The sequence below is a fragment of the Pantherophis guttatus genome, chromosome 17 (assembly GCF_059756535.1).
Source record: "Pantherophis guttatus breed Tessera chromosome 17, ASM5975653v1, whole genome shotgun sequence".
In the NCBI taxonomy this organism is placed as follows: Eukaryota; Metazoa; Chordata; class Lepidosauria; order Squamata; family Colubridae; genus Pantherophis; species Pantherophis guttatus.
The window spans coordinates 12,565,178-12,582,505 of record NC_142079.1 but is presented as its reverse complement, the minus strand read 5'-3'; the positions used below and the strand labels follow the sequence as shown (position 1 = coordinate 12,582,505).

At 44.5% G+C, this 17,328-nt stretch overlaps 1 protein-coding gene across 2 annotated transcripts in view; it reads right to left on the bottom strand.

The window, feature by feature from the left end:
- LOC117676069 (transmembrane protein 132D) overlaps positions 1-17,328 on the bottom strand; it is a 406,180-nt gene that overhangs the window by 103,050 nt on the left and 285,802 nt on the right. The window lies entirely within an intron of this gene.

The following is a 17,328-nucleotide window of genomic DNA, read 5'->3' as shown; positions in this document are numbered from 1 at the left end:
GCCGACTCCTTGCAAAAACCGCGGTGGCTGAATATTCAGCAGCCAACCCAGCTGGAAGGCGAGGTGCAAGACTGTACAAAAGAGGAGGAAGGAGGAGACAGGAAGCGGGAGACAGACAAAAATGGATAAAAAGAACAAAGGCCGCGAGCGATCGTTGGTTGACCTGAATTCTGCTTTCCTGATGATAGAAGAATAGGGTTTATAGTTTGAAGAGGAAGTTGGATCCAGGGCCCTTCGTGCTCACTGAGCTTGGTGGTTGTTGTTTTTTGCAGACGTTTCATTACCCAACTAGTTAACGTTATCAGTACTAGAAGGGAGAGGAGGAGGAGGCCAATGACTGTGGGGTCCTTGGTGCTCTCTGAGCTTGGTTGCAGACATTTCATGACCCAACTAGGGAACAACATCAGTGCTAGAAGGGAGTGAGGTTTGTGAAGAGGAGGAGGACTGCGCACTCTGAACTTGGTTGTTTTCTTGCAGACATTTGATGACCCAACTAGGGAACAACATCAGTGCTAGAAGGGAGTGAGGTATGTGGAAAAGGAGGAGGAGGAGGAGGAGGAGGAGGGGGAGGCCAATGACTGTAGCATCCTTGGTGCTCTCTGAGCTTGGTTGCAGACATTTCATGACCCAACTAGGGAACAACATCAGTGCTAGAAGGGAGTGAGGTTTGTGAAGAGGAGGAGGAAGAGGAGGACTGTGCACTCTGAACTTGGTTGTTTTCTTGCAGACATTTGATGACCCAACTAGGGAACAACATCAGTGCTAGAAGGGAGTGAGGTATGTGGAAAAGGAGGAGGAGGAGGAGGAGGAGGAGGAGGAGGAGGAGGAGGAGGAGGAGGAGGCCAATGACTGTGGGGTCCTTGGTGCTCTCTGAGCTTGGTTGCAGACATTTCATGACCCAACTAGGGAACAACATCAGTGCTAGAAGGGAGTGAGGTTTGTGAAGAGGAGGAGGAAGAGGAGGAGGACTGTGCACTCTGAACTTGGTTGTTTTCTTGCAGACATTTGATGACCCAACTAGGGAACAACATCAGTGCTAGAAGGGAGTGAGGTTTGTGGAAAAGGAGGAGGAGGAAGAAGAAGAAGAGGAGGAGGAAGAGGAGGAGGACTGTGGGGTCCTCGGTGATCTCTGAGCTTGGTTCTTTCATTGGTTGTCTGCACTGCAAACATTTCAATACCAAACTAGACAATATCATTGGCGCTAGAAGGAAATGGGATTTTGTTCCATATTTATATACTAGTGGCTTGCCCTGCCAGTGTTGGTGGGAGTATTTGTTGGTTCCATGATTAGGCTGTTTACTGAGTTGGTAGTTCCTTGATTGAGGTATCGTACCCCACAAACTGATGATGTTGCCTAGTGGGGTAATAAAACGTCTGGAAGAAAACAACTAAGCTCAGAGAGCATCAAGGGCCTCCTCCCAAGTCATCTTCTCCCTTCTCCTCCTCCTCCTCCTCCTCCTCCTCCTCCTCCTCCTCCTCCTCCTCCTCCTCCTCCTCCTCCTCCTCCTCCTCCTCACAATCCCCATCCCCTTCTAGCACTGATGATGTTACCTAGTTCGGTCATGAAGAGTTACCTAGTTCGGTCTTAAGAGCCTTGGTGGCACAGCAGACTAAAGCACTGTTAAGTAGCATCAGCTGCCTGCAATTACTGCAAGTTCGAATCTCACCAGGCTCAAGGTTGACTCAGCCTTCCATCCTTCCGAGGTAGGTAAAATGAGGACCCGGATTATGGGGGCAATAAGCTGACTTTGTATAAAAAAGAACACCGCTTAGGGGGGCCCGAAAGCCCTACTAAGCAGGTATATACAAAAGTATGAAGGCTATTGCTTAGCGCATTGTAAGCCGCCCTGAGTCTCCGGAGAAGGGCGGCATATAAATCGAACCAATCAATCAAACCAATAAATGAAACATCTGCAAGAAAATCACCAAGCTCTGGAAGCACCGAGAACTCCTGGGTCCAATTTTTTTGGGCCAAACAATTTCATTGGTTTCAATTATTTCACAAAAATTTGCAAGTTAAAGAGTACCTTTGTTTTTTTTTAAAAAAATAGCCTTTTACTGTTCTTTTCGTCTAGCGATTAAAAGACAATTTTCACCCCTGCTGTTTAGAAGCATTTGCTATTATGTGGTCACAACGGTTCCAATATCACATTTGCAAACCACCTCAAGAGGACTACACTGACTGAGAAAGGCAAGCGCGCCAAAGCTGGAAAGCAACGAAATGCATAAATACAAAGCAACGAACCCTTCCCCTCTCCGGGCAATTAGAAAAGGAAAACAAAAAAATAAAAATTGGATGCTACGAGTTTAAAACAATAATCCACTCACTAGACTACTCCGGTTTCCGCTTGTAAATGGAGAGAAAATCAAATTAATTCTACATGAAGAACGGATCTTTCCTTCAACCAAGTGTAATTTCAGTCGTCTGGAGCCTGGCTTACATGTTGCCAAATTATCCAATTACAGGCTCGTTCGAATCCATCTGGGGAAGATTGTCGTGGATTGTAAATCGATAATTTCAAAAGAGATTCTAATCCTTCCCGGAAAACTCGAGAGGGGAACCATCCTACCCGCCCATCCAACTCCAGAGACAGAAAATGTTTGACATGAAACCAAGGAGAAGAAGGCACTCGAATAGTTCCCGTTGTGTGTGGAAAAGAGGTACTTTATCAGATAGGATGAGAGGCGAAGGAGACAGCTCCAATGGAGCCTTCATTCTGATGGTTGAGACAGGCCCTCGGAGCTTCTGAGGAAAAAATACCTCTGTAGTTTGAGTTAAACATGCATGCGGCCCATCCTTGAAAAAACCTAGTTTGCATACTACCAGCTCTCAGTTTCCCCAAAGTTGGAGGTGGGTATATAATAACTTATTTAATTTATTCATCGTATAATTCAGACACTGCCGATCTCCCTCAGCCGAGGCTCTGGGTGGCCTACGAAGAGACAGAAGTCAAGCTATTCTCCAAAGCACCTAGGGCAGGAGAAGAAGGCAATGGGTGGAAACTAATCTATTGGACTTTTCATCCTTCCTGTCGCCCATCTCCTCCCACTTGTGACTGCACGGCTCTAACTTTGTTGCTCGTATCTTTGCAATTATTATTGATTGTTTCCTAGAATGATTTGATTGCTTATTTGTACCCTATGATTATCATTAAGTATTGTACTTTATGATTCTTGATGAACGTATCTTGTCTTTTTATGTACACTGAGAGCATATGCACCAAAGACAAATTCCTTCTGTGTCCAATCACACTTGGCCAATAAAGAATTCTGTTCTATTCTATTCTATTCTATTCTATTCTATTCTATTCTATTCTATTCTATTCTATTCTATTCTATTCTATTCTATTCTATTCTACTCTACTCTACTCTATATTCCCTATTCTATTCTACTCTATTCTACTCTACTCTACTCTATATTCCCTATTCTATTCTATTCTATTCTATTCTATTCTATTCTATTCTATTCTGTTCTGTTCTGTTCTGTTCTGTTCTGTTCTGTTCTGTTCTGTTCTATTCTATTCTGCTTTCTTATTCTATTCTATTCTATTCTATTCTATTCTATTCTATTCTATTCTATTCTATTCTATTCTATTCTATTCTATTCTATTCTATTCCATTCCATTCCATTCCACTCCACTCCACTCCACTCCACTCCACTCCACTCTAGAGAGAAGCAATTTAGAACTAAGGAGAAGTTTTCTGACAGCTAGAACAATTAACCTGTGGAACAACTTGCCTCCAGAAGTTGTAAATGCTCCAACACTGGAAGTTTTTAAGAAGATGTTGGATAACCATTTGTCTGAAGTGGTGTAGGGTTTCCTGCGTAAGCAAGGGGTTGGACTAGAAGACCTCCAAGGTCCCTTCCAACTCTGTTATTCTATTCTGTTCTGTTCTGTTCTGTTCTGTTCTGTTCTGTTCTGTTCTGTTCTGTTCTGCTCTGCTCTGCTCTGCTCTGCTCTGTTCTGTTCTGTTCTATTCTATTCAGTATTATAATGAAAACAGTTAAAAACTAGGATGGAAGTAATCAAAATTCAGAATTAAAAAAGGGAAGCGGGGGGGCTCACCAGCCTCGTGGCTGCATGAGTTCTCTGTGGGTCCCAGGTGAGTCAAAACAAGCAGGTTTTCAAGGCCAGGAGAGTGGGGGGGGGTCTATCTGTCCTCTGGGGAGGGGGAGAACATTCCAGAAGGCAGGAACAATGGAGGAGAAGGCCCTCTTCCTGGACACCCCCCACCTGTTGGAATTTTTTTTTACTGATGGGGATAGGATAACAGAATAACAGTATAAAAGAGTTGTAATGTCAGCCAAATTATTTAATTTGTTTTACTTTATTTTAAATTTTGTATTTATATGTTTTATTCTATGGCTGTTTACTGCCCTGAGTCCTTCGGGAGTAGGGCAGTATACAAATTGAAATAATAAATAAATAAATAAATAAATAATGGATCTTGGAAGTCTTCTGTTCTAACCCCTTGCTCAAGGAGGAGACCCTGCACCATTTTGGACCAATGGCTGTGCACTCCGGTCTCTTCTTGAAAACCTCAGATTACAGATTAACAGAGTTGTAAATGACCTTGTAGGTCATCTAGTCCAACCCCCCGCCCAAGCAGGAGACCCTACACCATTTCTGACAGATGGCAGTCCAGTCTCTTCTTGAAAGCCTCCAGTGATGATGCTCCCACAACTTTTGAAGGCAACTTCTGTTCCATTGGTTGATTGTTCTCACTGTCAGAAAATTCCTCCTTATTTCCAGGTTGAATCTCTCCTTGTTCAGTTTCCATCCATTATTCCTTGTCTGGCCTTCGGGTGCTTTGGAAAATAGGTTGACCCCTCCTCTCTAGGGAAGCCCCTCAAATATTGGAAGACTGCTATCCTGTCTCCCCTGGTCCTTCTCTTCACTAGATTAGCCAGGCCCAGTGTTGTGACTCCGACCCCCGAGCCCGTTTTATCGGAGGGAGAAGACTCCGAAGGTGAAGGAGAGGAGTTGGCCAGGCCTCCCTCTCCAGGACCCTCCTCTCTGGCAATGCCTCAGGTGTCTCCCAAGGGAGAAGAGATTGGCCAGGAGCCAGGTATCTCCGAACAGTCGCAGTCGGACAATGATGGAGATAAGTCTTGGCTGGATCCACGCCAGTGTCGGAGAGACAAGCGCACGCAGCAGAAAAGGAGGCGTGCCAGAGATTAAGCTGGGTCACTGGACCACACCTCACAGGGGATAAAAGGGGGTGTGGTGGCCATTCAGGCTCTGTGACAGACAAAACTAAACAACTAGCGAGTCACATTGTATCTCTAAAACTACGTTATCTGCCTGCCTTGGATTTAATACGAACTGGACTTGACAATTCTTTGTGTATTTGTTTTGGTTTATCTGACGGAGGAGGAACACCTCCCTCTGTGAGTAAAGTTCTTGGCAAGCAGCTACTGGGTTGCTGCCAATCCTGTTATCGAAGGAATTTATTGTCTGCAAGTTTTATTTAACCCCTGGCTGACTGTTTGTGTGCGTGTGTGAGACGGGGACAAACACCCAGTTCCTGCAACCGTTCATTGTATGTTTTAGCCTCCAGTCCCCTCATCATCTTGGTTGCTCTTCTCTGCACTCTTTCTAGAGTCTCAACATCTTTTTTATAGTGTGATGACCAAAACTGGATGCAGTATCCTAGGTGTGGTCTTACTAAGGCTTTATAGAGTGGTATTAGGACCTCACTTGATCTTGATTGAATCCCTCTGTTAATGCAATTTAGGATTGCATTAGCTTTTTTGGCTGCCGCCACACACTGTTGGCTCATATTTAATTGGTTGTCCACTACGACTCCAAGATCCCTCTTCACAGTCACTGCTATTAAGCCTGGTCTCACCCGATCTCTATGTGTACTTTTGGTTTTTCTTGCCTAAGTGTAAGACTTTCCTTTTCTCTATATCGAATTTCATCATGAGCCTTTGCTCATCTGGTAGTGTTTCATGCCTGATCTACCTGGTAAGGCTGACAGGCTGGGCCCCAAACAAGTCATCCTTCCATCCTTCAGGCAATGCTAAAAAAAAAAAAAAGGCAAAACAGAAGAGGAAATTCCTCCAGAAATGCAAAAAATTACAGGCTTTATGCCTCTTGTCTAGAGGCAGGGAGGGCCAGGGATGACTCTGCACATCTCGGCCACACCAGAAATCTTCACCCCAGCCGAGCTTTAATTCATTAGTCAAGAGGTTAATTTTCCGTTTGGTTTGATTGCACTGTAAGCAGACCTCCCTGGTGTACTCAGTGAAAGGAATGGGAGGACAGAAAAAGAGGAAATCAATAGGCCCTCTGCCACATGAAAGGGAGAGAGAGAGAGGGGGGGGGGCAGAGAGACAGAGATAGAAAGAGAAACAAAAAGAGGGAAAGAGAAAGAAAGAAAGAGAAAACAGAAATGAAAGAAAGAGCAAAAAAGAAAAGAGCAAAAAGAGAAGTAAGAGAGAGAAGAAAAGAGAAAAAGGGAGAGACGGAGAGAAAGGCAGAGACAGAGAGAGACACCCAGAGAGAGAAACAAAAAGAGGGAAAGAGAAAGAAAGAAAAAAAATGAAAGAAAGAGCAAAAGAGAAGAAAGAGAAAAAGAGAGAGAAGAAAAGAGAAAAAGGGAGAGAGAGAGAAACAAAAAGAGGGAAAGAGAAAGAAAGAAAAGAAATGAAAGAAAGAGCAAAAAGAAAAAGAGAAGAAAGAAAAAGAGAGGGAAGAAAAGAGAAAAAGAGAGAGAGAGAGAGAGAGAGAAAGGCAGAGAGAGACACACACAGAGAGAGAAACAAAACAGAGGGAAAAAGAAAGAGAAAAAAGAAAAAAATGAAAGAGAGAGCAAAAAGAGAAGAAAGAGAGAGAGAAGAAAAGAGAAAAAGGGAGACAGAGAGAGAGAGAGAGAGAAGACAATATAATTGGGGAGGGAGGAACCCACCAAGAAAACAACGCCAAGAAAGGTTAAAGAACATTAAAGGAAGAATTTTCTTCCTGCTTGCTCAGAAAAAAAGAGAGAGAACCAGAGGAGAGGGAGGGAGAGAGAGGGGGGGGGAGAGAGAGAGAGAAAGAGAGAAAGAGAGAGAGAGAGAGAGAGAGAGAGAGAGAGAGAGAGAGAGAGAGAGAGAGAGAGGTCTTAATTTTGTTGGGAGACCAACTAGCTCAGCCTTGTTTGCCAGTAATCCTAATTACCCTAGAAATACAAAGCTGGCTTATCGAGTTTGAATGGCGAATTACAGGGCCCTTGCCAGGGAACTGGAAAGAGAAGGATAATAAATGCCCTCTTTCCAACATGGATTAGAAAGGCAGCACGGCGGAGAATCTGCCTCTCTAAATCCTGGGCAAACTCGGGTCGCTGTTTACGGGTTACAGTATTGCTGCAGTTGGGCTGCGACTTGGAAAGATTCCCCAGTTCAAATCATTGTGGGATTATAATAGAGAAATTCTTTCTCCCCTCTTCAATCCGATTGTTCAACCTCACATGGATGCTCTAAGCACTGGTGGAATTCAATTTTTTTTTTACTACCGGTTCTGTGGGCGTGGCTTGGTGGGCGTGGCAGGGGAAGGATACTGCAGAATCCCCATTCCCACCCCACTCCAGGGGAAGGATATTGTAAAATCCCCATTCCCTCCTCACTCCAGGGGAAGGATATTGCAAAATCCCCATTCCCTCCCCACTCCAGGAGAAGGATATTGCAAAATCCCCATTCCCTCCCCACTCCAGGGGAAGGATATTGCAAAATCCCCATTCCCGCCCCACTCCAGGGGAAGGATACTGCAAAATCCCCATTCCCGCCCCACACCAGGGGAAGGATACTGCAAAATCCCCATTCCCACCCAACTCCAGGGGAAGGATATTACAAAATCCCCATTCCCTCCCCATTCCAGGGGAAGGATACTGCAAGATCTCCATTCCCACCCCACTCCAGGGGAAGGATACTGCAAAATCCCCATTCCCACCCCACTTCAGCGGAAGAATATTGCAAAATCCCCATTTGCACCCCACTCCAGGGGAAGAATATTGCAAAATCCTGATTCCCACCCCACTCCAGGGGAAGGATACTGCAAAATCTCCATTCCCACCCCACTCCGGGGCCAGCCAGAGGTGGTATTTGACAGTTCTCCGAACTACTCAAAATTTCTGCTACTGGTTCTCCAGAACCTGTTGAATAGCACCCCTACAATAGGACAATTTATTGAAGTTCCTCCATGCTATTTTTTTTTTCAGGATGGGGGTCTACTCATTGGTAAAATGAAGACCCAGATTGTTGAGGGCAAGAGGCTGACTCTGTAAACCATTCAGAGACGGCTGTAAAGCACTGTGACGCAGTATATAAGTCTAAGGGCTATTGCTATAGTTATTGTCTGTCCTTCCTTCCTTCCTTTCCTTCCTTCCTTCCTTCCTTCCTTCCTTCCTTCCTTCCTTCCTTCCTTCCTTCCTTCCATCCATCCATCCATCCATCCATCCATCCATGGTGCACAGTGGTTAGAATGCAGCATTGCAGGCTAACTCTGCCCACTGCCAGCAGTTCGATTCTCAAAGTTGACTCCGCCTTCCATCCTTTCCAGGTCAGTAAAATGAGGACCCAGATTGCTGGGGGGGGGGGCAAATGATGACTTTGTAAACCGTTGAGAGAGGGCTGCAAAACACTACGAAGCAGAATATAAATCTAAGCGCTATTGCTATTGCTACTCTGTTGTGGCACCAGGGCAGAGGTGGGCTTCAGCAGGTTCTGACCAGTTCTGGAGAACCGGTAGTGGAAATTCTGAGTAGTTCAGGAACCGGTAGTAAAAATTCTGACTGGCCCCGCCCCCATCTATTCTCTGCCTCCCGAGTCCCAGCTGATCGGGAGGAAATGGGGATTTTGCAGTATCCTTCCCATGCCACGCCCACCATGCCCACCAAGCCATGCCACGCCCACCAAGCCACACCCACAGAACCGGTAGTTAAAAAAAATTGAATCCCACCACTCCCTAACTCTTTCCTGTTAGTGTTCAGCCTCTAAATAAAAGCTCACTCTATAGATACAATAAATAGGATCTTCTATTCTCCTTTGAATCTTATCTCTCCTTGATATATTGTAGAGCCTTGTACTACCAAGGCTCTACAAAGAGCCTTGGTAGTACAGTGGTCTAAGGCACCCTGTTATTAAGCTGGTTATTAACACAGCTGCCTGCAATTACTGCAGGGTTCGAATCTCGCCAAGGCTCAAGGTTGACTCAGCCTTCCATCCTTTCTAAGGTAGGTAAATTGAGGACCCAGTTTGTGGGGGCAATAAACTGACTTTGTATAAATATACAAAAGGATGAAGGCTATTGCTTAACGCACTGTAAGCCGCCCTGAGTCTCCGGAGAAGGGCGGCATATAAATCAAATTAAAAAAAAAAAATGTACACAGAGATTATTTTACCAATAGAAGAGAATATTTGTAGCTCAGGGTTGAACCGTGGGGGTCTCTGAACTTGGTGGTTTTCTTACAGGTCACTGATGATATTACCTAGTTTGGTAATAAAATGTTTGCAAGAAAACCACCAAACTCAGAGAGCACCAAAGAACCCCCCACCCCGAGAGCTTATTCTATGGATTGCATAGAAATGACCCATATTGCTTCCATCCGGCAAATTCTACGATATGGTTGAATTAACCGCATGTTATTGAATGATTCATTGAGCTGATGCAGTTGAATAAGCGGCTTATGCAACCTGCCATGCTGCAAAGCAAGGTTTATAGGATTTGAAAACCTAATGGCAAGTCTGCCCAACACGTAAGCCTAGCATGATATATGTGAGTCATGTCAGTGTCAAATGATCGTTTCAATCTTTCAGCTTCACCAGGTAAACTCTTTGAGTTTCAACGGCCAGAAGATGATAATATCACATTAAAGAAGAGGGGGGCCAGGAAGATTAGAGTAACAGAATTGGAAGGGACCTTGGAGGTCTTCTAGTCCAACCCTATACAATCTCAGACAAGTGACTGTCCAAATCTCTTCTTTAAAACTTCCGGTTTTGGAACATTCACAACTTCTGGAGGCAAGTCGTTCCACTGATTAATCGTTCTCACTGTCAGAAAATTCCTTCTTAGTTCTAAGTTGCTTCTCTCCTCGATGAGTTTCCATCCGTTGCTTCTTTTCCTGCCTTCAGGTGCTTTGGAGAATAGCTTGACTCCCTCTTCTTTGTGGCAGCACCTCAAATATTGGAACACTGCTATCATGTCTCCCCTAGTCCTTCTTTTCATTAAACCAGATCAAAAGGAAAGGCAACTTTGGACATCCCTTCCTCCAACGCAGGGTGAGAGAATTTCAACCCCCATCAATCTTAGTCAACATCTCTTGATGGAAATTAACCAAGCCAGCTGCAAGTTTTAAGTTTCCCCCGGGACAAATTTTTCAACTAGCAAGGTTTGATTTGAGGTTATATAACTCAGTGGCTCAGTGGCTAAGATGCTGAGCTTGTCGATCGAAAGGTCGGCAGTTCAGCGGTTCAAATCCCAGCGCTGCGTAACGGAGCGAGCTCCCGTTACTTGTCCCAGCTTCTGCCAACCTAGCAGTTCGAAAGCAGGTAAAAAAGGCAAGTAGAAAAATAGGGACCACCTTTGGTGGGAAGGGAAGAGCGTTCCGTGCGCCTTTGGCATTGAGTCATGCCGGCCACATGACCATGGAGACGTCTTCGGACAGCGCTGGCTCTTCGGCTTTGAAACAGAGATGAGCACCGCCCCCTAGAGTCAGGAACAACTAGCACATCTGTGTAAGGGGAACCTTTACCTATAACTGATCAGGACCTCAGACAGAATATGGGTTTCACTCATGAAGGAGGACACTCCCGTAGAGGGTGAATTAATTGATGCCTTCATTTTCTCACTTTTTTAAAAATATATATATTTTTCTCCTTTTGAAGCTTTGTTCCTAGCCAGATTGGACATCTCTGTCACAAAACAGACAGGAAGGGGTTTAAACATTTAATGAGCTCCTGAACCGTTGCTGGTCACGATGGCTCCTTATTTACATACCCGTATACATATCTATTAATATTGTGTGCGTGTGTGTCAAAGAGCATTTTGATGCTTGTTTTCCTTGCAAGCAGCCCGGGGCGAGCTCAGAAAAGGGGCCGATAACTCCCCACTGTAAGTAAATACATGAATATTAACAAAATGTTGCGTTGTTAAAATCTGCTTTTTTTTTTTTTTTTTACGCTTCACATCAATAGCTTTCTCTGTTCTACGCAGGAATGATTTTTATGACTGGGATGCTGCCCGCATTAACGCCGGTTTTAAGTTGAACAAAGTGTTGAGCGTACATATGAAGAGACACCAATTAATCCGAGTACCAGAATGATCCAAGAAAACAGTAAATGAAGTATTAAATTGATAATATAAGCTTCAAAGCGAAGATGTTTTTCAACCAGTGTTGTAATTTCTTCTTTTTTTCATGTACATAAAATTGGACATTAACCATTGTGGGTAGGAAATGAATCATCATCATCATCATCATCATCATCATCATCATCATCATCATCATCTTGATTGTAATTGGAGCCCTCGGAGCAATCCCCAAAGGGCTACCCCGCTATTTAGAAATGCTAAATTTGCCGGACTTGAACATTTTGACTCTACAAAAAACCACCTTACTCGGAACAGCTTACATCCTCCGACGATACCTTAACAGTTCCTAGGTCCTTGGTTAGGACTCGAGCTGCTGAGCTATTAACCAGCCTCAAAGGCTGTGAATCTCACTAAAGATTAAATAATAATAATAATAATAATAATAATAATAATAATAATAATAATAATAATAATAAACAACTCTACAAAAAACCACCTTACTCGGAACAGCTCACATCCTCCGACGATACCTTAACAGTTCCTAGGTCCTTGGTTAGGACTCGAGCTGCTGAGCTATTAACCAGCCTCAAAGGCTGTGAATCTCACTAAAGATTAAATAATAATAATAATGATGATGATGATGATGATGATGATGATACATCACGCAGTCCTAAACGCTTGGGAAGTGTTCGACTAGTGATTTGGGATACGAAATCCAGCATGGTCATCTCGTTTGCTGTGTATACTGTCATAATAATAATAATAACTTTATTGTCACTGTACGTGTATACACAGTATACCCAAACAACGAAATTCACTGAACACCCAAAGACCAGATCCAACCCACACAACAATCCCCAAACACACTCCCACCCACCACAAATTCCCCACTCCTAAAACCACCCAAACATCCACAAAGCAGAGCAAGTAATGCTGTCCAACAGCTCACTAATGGTGGCCCTTTTAGTTCATGGTTGAGTGCAATTATAGCTCTGGGATAAAAACTATTCAGAAAACGTGTGGTCCGAGTTTTAATGGTTCTGTATCTTCTGCCAGAAGGCAACAGTCCAAAAAGATTGTAAGCAGGATGGGAAGAGTCTCTGAGAATGTTATGCAACTTTCTCAAACAGCGAGATTCGAAGATGTCGTCCAGGGCTGGTAGCTGGAGCCCGATGATATCTTGGGCAGTTTTAATGATTCTCTGTAGAGTTTTTTGTCCGCTACAGAGCTGCTCCCATACCATGCAAGAATGCCGTATGTCAGGACACTCTCAGTGGTGCTGCGATAGTAGGACAGAAGAAGATGCTGAGATAGATTTATCTTCCTGAGCATTCTCAGGAAGTGCAGCCTCTTCTGTGCCTTCTTCACAAGCATGTTAGCATTCATAGTCCATGAGAGGTCCTTCGAGATATAAAATGCCCAGAAATTTAAAACTACCAACCCTCTCCACCTCCTCACCATTTATGTACAATGGTAAATGTACATCTCTCTTCCTCCTGAGCTCAATTATAAGTTCTTTAGTTTTTTTGGTGTTAAGTGTAAGATTATTTCCTTTACTCCACAATGTCAGCCCTTGTACTTCCTTTCTATAAGCAGACTCATTGTTCTTATTAATGAACCCTACCATTGTCGTGTCATCCGCAAATTGAATAATTGCTCGGTGTGTGTGTGTGTGTTTTTGTTTGTTTGTTTGTTTGTTTGTTTTTGGAAAATCTGATCCTCTGCATTGCAGCTGCATTGAAATAAGGTCATGAAACTCAATGGGATTTCTTCTCGGTCTCCTGCTTGGGCGTGGTGGGGTTGGACTAGATGGTCCCTTCTGTTCTGATATTCTGTTCTGATATTCTGCATGGGATTGTAGGATAAATTTAATTTAATTAATTTAATTTAATTAATTCAATTTATATGCCGCTCCTCTCCGAAGACTCAGGGCGGCTGAGATGGGACTTTAAAAAAAAAAAAAATTAAAAGGTCAGAGGACTATCTTGTTAATAAGCAGCTGAGTGACACTGTTAGGAAAATTGTAAAGTTGTTGCACAAAAACATTGCAGCTTTCCCAATTTTTGTGACAAGACGCCTTCTGTTTAGAAAGGCACTCAGTAGCTATTCCTAATTCAAGAAGATTGCCAGATGCTCACAATAATTTATCTGAGCGGAACCTGCTTTTGGTGACAGGGATTCTCAGCAGGATATCCCTACCTCGGTGAGTTTATCAGCTCTTTAATTTTGTAGAGCTTGCAAAACCATGTTTTTTTTCTTTTTTTGAAAAAAATAAAATAAAAAAATCCAGGCCAGTGATCTTGGCAGGGATCAGCTAAGCTTTGAAAAATTAAGAACAGCTGACAGTTGATTCCAGCTTTTTTGCACATCAATAACTTCTAAGTGCAAGATAAAAAAAAAAAGAAAAAAAAAAGAAGGCAAACTCTGGAAAGAAAGGCTACAGATTTTAAGAAACAATCATGACTAATTTGTTCCTTCAACGAAAGGACATAATGGAAAAAAGAATCTCTACACCTTAGCGAATGTGAAGCCAATGTGGTAGCCAGTTTTGATAGATGTCAGAAGCAAAGCAGGAATGAGGAGGCAGAAATCAAAGTCCAAGTTGATTGATTGATTGATTGATTGATTGATTCGATTTATATGCTGCCCTTCTCCCAAGACTCAGGGCGGCTTACAATGCGTTAAGCAATAGCCTTCATACTTTTGTATATACCTGCTTAGTAGGGCTTTTGCCCCCCCCCCAAGCAGTGTTCTTTTTTTATTCAAAGTCAGCTTATTGCCCCCACAATCCGGGTCCTCATTTTACCTACCTCGGAAGGATGGAAGGCTGAGTCAACCTTGAGCCTGGTGAGATTTGAACTTACAGTAATTGCAGGCAGCTGGTGCTACTTAACAGCACTTTAGTCTGCTGCGCCACCAAGGCTCTTATACAAATATGCAGATTAACAGAGTTGGAAGGGATCTGGTAGGTCATCTAGTCCAACCCCCCACCCAAGCAGGAGACCCTACACTAGGGGTGAAATCCAGCAGGTTCTGACTGGTAGCGGAAATTTTGAGCAGTTCAGAGAACCAGCAAATACCACCTCTGGCTGGCCCCAGAGTGGGGTGGGAATGGAGATTTTGCAATATCCTTCCCCTGCCACGCACACCAAGCCACACACAGCAAGCCAGGCCCACAGAACCAGTAGTAAAAAAAATTGGATTTCACCACTGCCCTACACCATTTCTGACCGATGGCAGTCCAGTCTCTTCTTGAAAGCCTCCAGGGATGAAGCTCCCACAACTTCCGAAGGCAACTTCTGTTCCATTGGTTGATTGTTCTCACTGTCAGGAAATTCCTCCTTATTTCTAGGTTGAATCTCTCCTTGGTCAGTTTCTATCCTTTATTCCTTGTCTGACCTTTGGGTGCCTTGGAAAGTAGCTTGATCCCTTCCTCTCTCCTGCTTGTGTTGGGGGTTGGACTAGATGACCTACAAGGTCCCTTCCAATGCCGTTAATCTGATCTAAATCTATTCCATTCATCCTGGAATAACTGGGCCTGGTGGCTCAGCAGACTGATAGCATTGTGATTAACACCAGCTGTCTGCAATTACTGTAAGTTCGAATCTCACCAGGCTCAAGGTTGACTCAGCCTTCCATCCTTTCTAAGGTAGGTGAAATGAGGACCCAGTTTGTGGGGGCAATAAGCTGACTTTGTATAAATATACAAAAGGATGAAGGCTATTGCTTAACACATTGTAAGCCGCCCTGAGTCTCCGGAGAAGGGCGGCATATAAATCAAATTAAGGGGGGAAAAAAACTCACAAAGACAATCAGTTTCATACATATCTCACTCTCCATCACTGGAGTCTTCAAGACTAGACTGGACAACCATTTGACTGGGATCCTATAAGTTCTCCTGCTTGAGCAGAGGGCTGGACTAGAAGACCTCCAAGGTCCCTTCCAACTCTATTATTCTATGTTATATATTCTAACTCTGCTTGCTCTCTCATCACCACAAACACACCCCCAACAAGCACACCAGAGCCTTCTCCATGAGTCTCCCTAAGTCTCAGGAAAGATCTGTGAATGCCTGTAAAACCTATTGGAATAGTAGAGTATACGATCTGCTATTTGAGAAGGGGGTTGGACTAGAAGACTTCCAAGGTCTCTTCCAGCCCTGGGATTCTATGTTCTACGCCAGGGGTGTCAAAGTCGATTTCATTCAGGGCCGCATCAGGGTTGTGTTTGACCTCAGGGGGGGGCGGGTGGAGTGGGCATGGCCAGCTCGATGTCACTTGTTTCAGGGGCACCTGTGGCTGTGCTCTGCCAGCCAAAATGGGCTTCCGAGCTCTGTTTTTGGCTGCCACGGCTTCCTGCAAAACTCTGCCAGCGAAAATGGGCTCCCAAGTTCCGTTTTCGGCTGCGACAGCCTCCTGCAATGCTCTGCCAGCGAAAATGGGCTCCCGAACTCCATTTTCGGCTGCCATGGCCTCCTGCAACCCTCTGTCAGTGAAAATGGGCTCCTGAGTTCCGTTTTTGGCTGCGACAACCTCCTGCAATGCTCTGCCAGTGAAAATGGGCTCCCGAGTTCCGTTTTTGGCTGCGACGGCCTCCTGCAATCCTCTGCCAGCGAAAACAGAGCTCGGGAGGGCCAACCCTCCCGAGCTCCATTTTCCCTGGCAGAAGCATCGCGGGCCAGTCCTTTGCCGTTTCCAGGGCAGCCCCGTGGGCCAGATCTAAGCACCCACGGATCGGATCCGGCCCCCGGGGTCTTAAGTTTGACACCTCCTGTTCTACGCCTTCCAATATTGAACATCTGAATTGCCAAAACCCTTGCGGGAGTTAGACTAATTCAACAGACCCAGCAGGATCAATGTTTTTGTTTGGTTTAGTTTTTAAGTACGAGAATAATCAACCCTCGCTATAATTGTCTCGGTCATTGAAGCCCAAAGGCGACCTCCTTGTTTTAAAGTTGGTAAATTCCGTTGGTGGTCTCCAAGAACAGCATAAACATCTCCCCCACCTTAACTAGCAGCATAATTATTAACAGCCCGTTGCTAGGCAACCACCCGGTTCCTATTATAATCTTCCCCCCCCACCAATAGAACCTCGTATACATACGTCCCTAATAGATGTTCAGCCCTTAACTGCACACTACAGTCATTAAAAAAAATCTGGCTTCTCCGGAGATTCATGGGAAGGAGGCCCATTCAGCTGTTTATTTAAGTAATCCAAGGTCAATTGTTGCAAAATTCTAATTTTGAGCCCTTCGTGACTACTAAGTTGTATTTACATTTGGATGATATGCAAGCTAAGAACGGGAAGTCACCTGTTCGTTGCTTTCCTTCTCTCCGATATCAGCGTTTATTGAAGCGATGAAGTTTCCGAGACAGGTGCTCTTGACATATGACTACAACTGAGCCTGGAATTACGGTTGTAACTCAGGCCAGCCGTTAAAGCCATGTGTCTGGGCCTGATTTTACAACCTGTTTTGTGGCGGTCGTTAAGAGAACACCGCAGTTGCTAAATGAGTGTGGTGCTCGTTCAACAAACCTTTCCATTGTTTCTTTTAATTTACGGTACTAAGGAATGTTACAGGTTTTTGGTAAAATTTACTGTGGTAAGGGGTGTCACAGGGACCTTGGGGACAAATCAGAGCTCCTACCTTGGCCCATTTTCAGAAGGATAATGCACAGGGCATCCTGGGATATCTAAAGTGGTCGTCTGCGGCCAGTCAGAAGGTCAAAGAGCTCCATCTCCCTCATACCTAAATTGGGACGGTCAATCCTTCCATATATTAGATTAATACAGGCGTATCAAACTCAAGGCCCAAGAGTCGGATGCGGACTGCAGAGGTGCTTAGATATGGCTTGCAAGGCCACCCTGGAAACAGCAAAGGATTTGGCCCGAGGTGCCTCTGCCAGCGAAAATGGAGCTCGAGTGGGGGGCAGCTGTGTGCAGCCCTCCCGAGCTCTGTTTTTGCTGGCAGAGGGTTGCAGGAGGTGGTGGCAGCTGAAAACGGACCTCCGGAACCGGTTTTCGCTGGCAGAGGGTT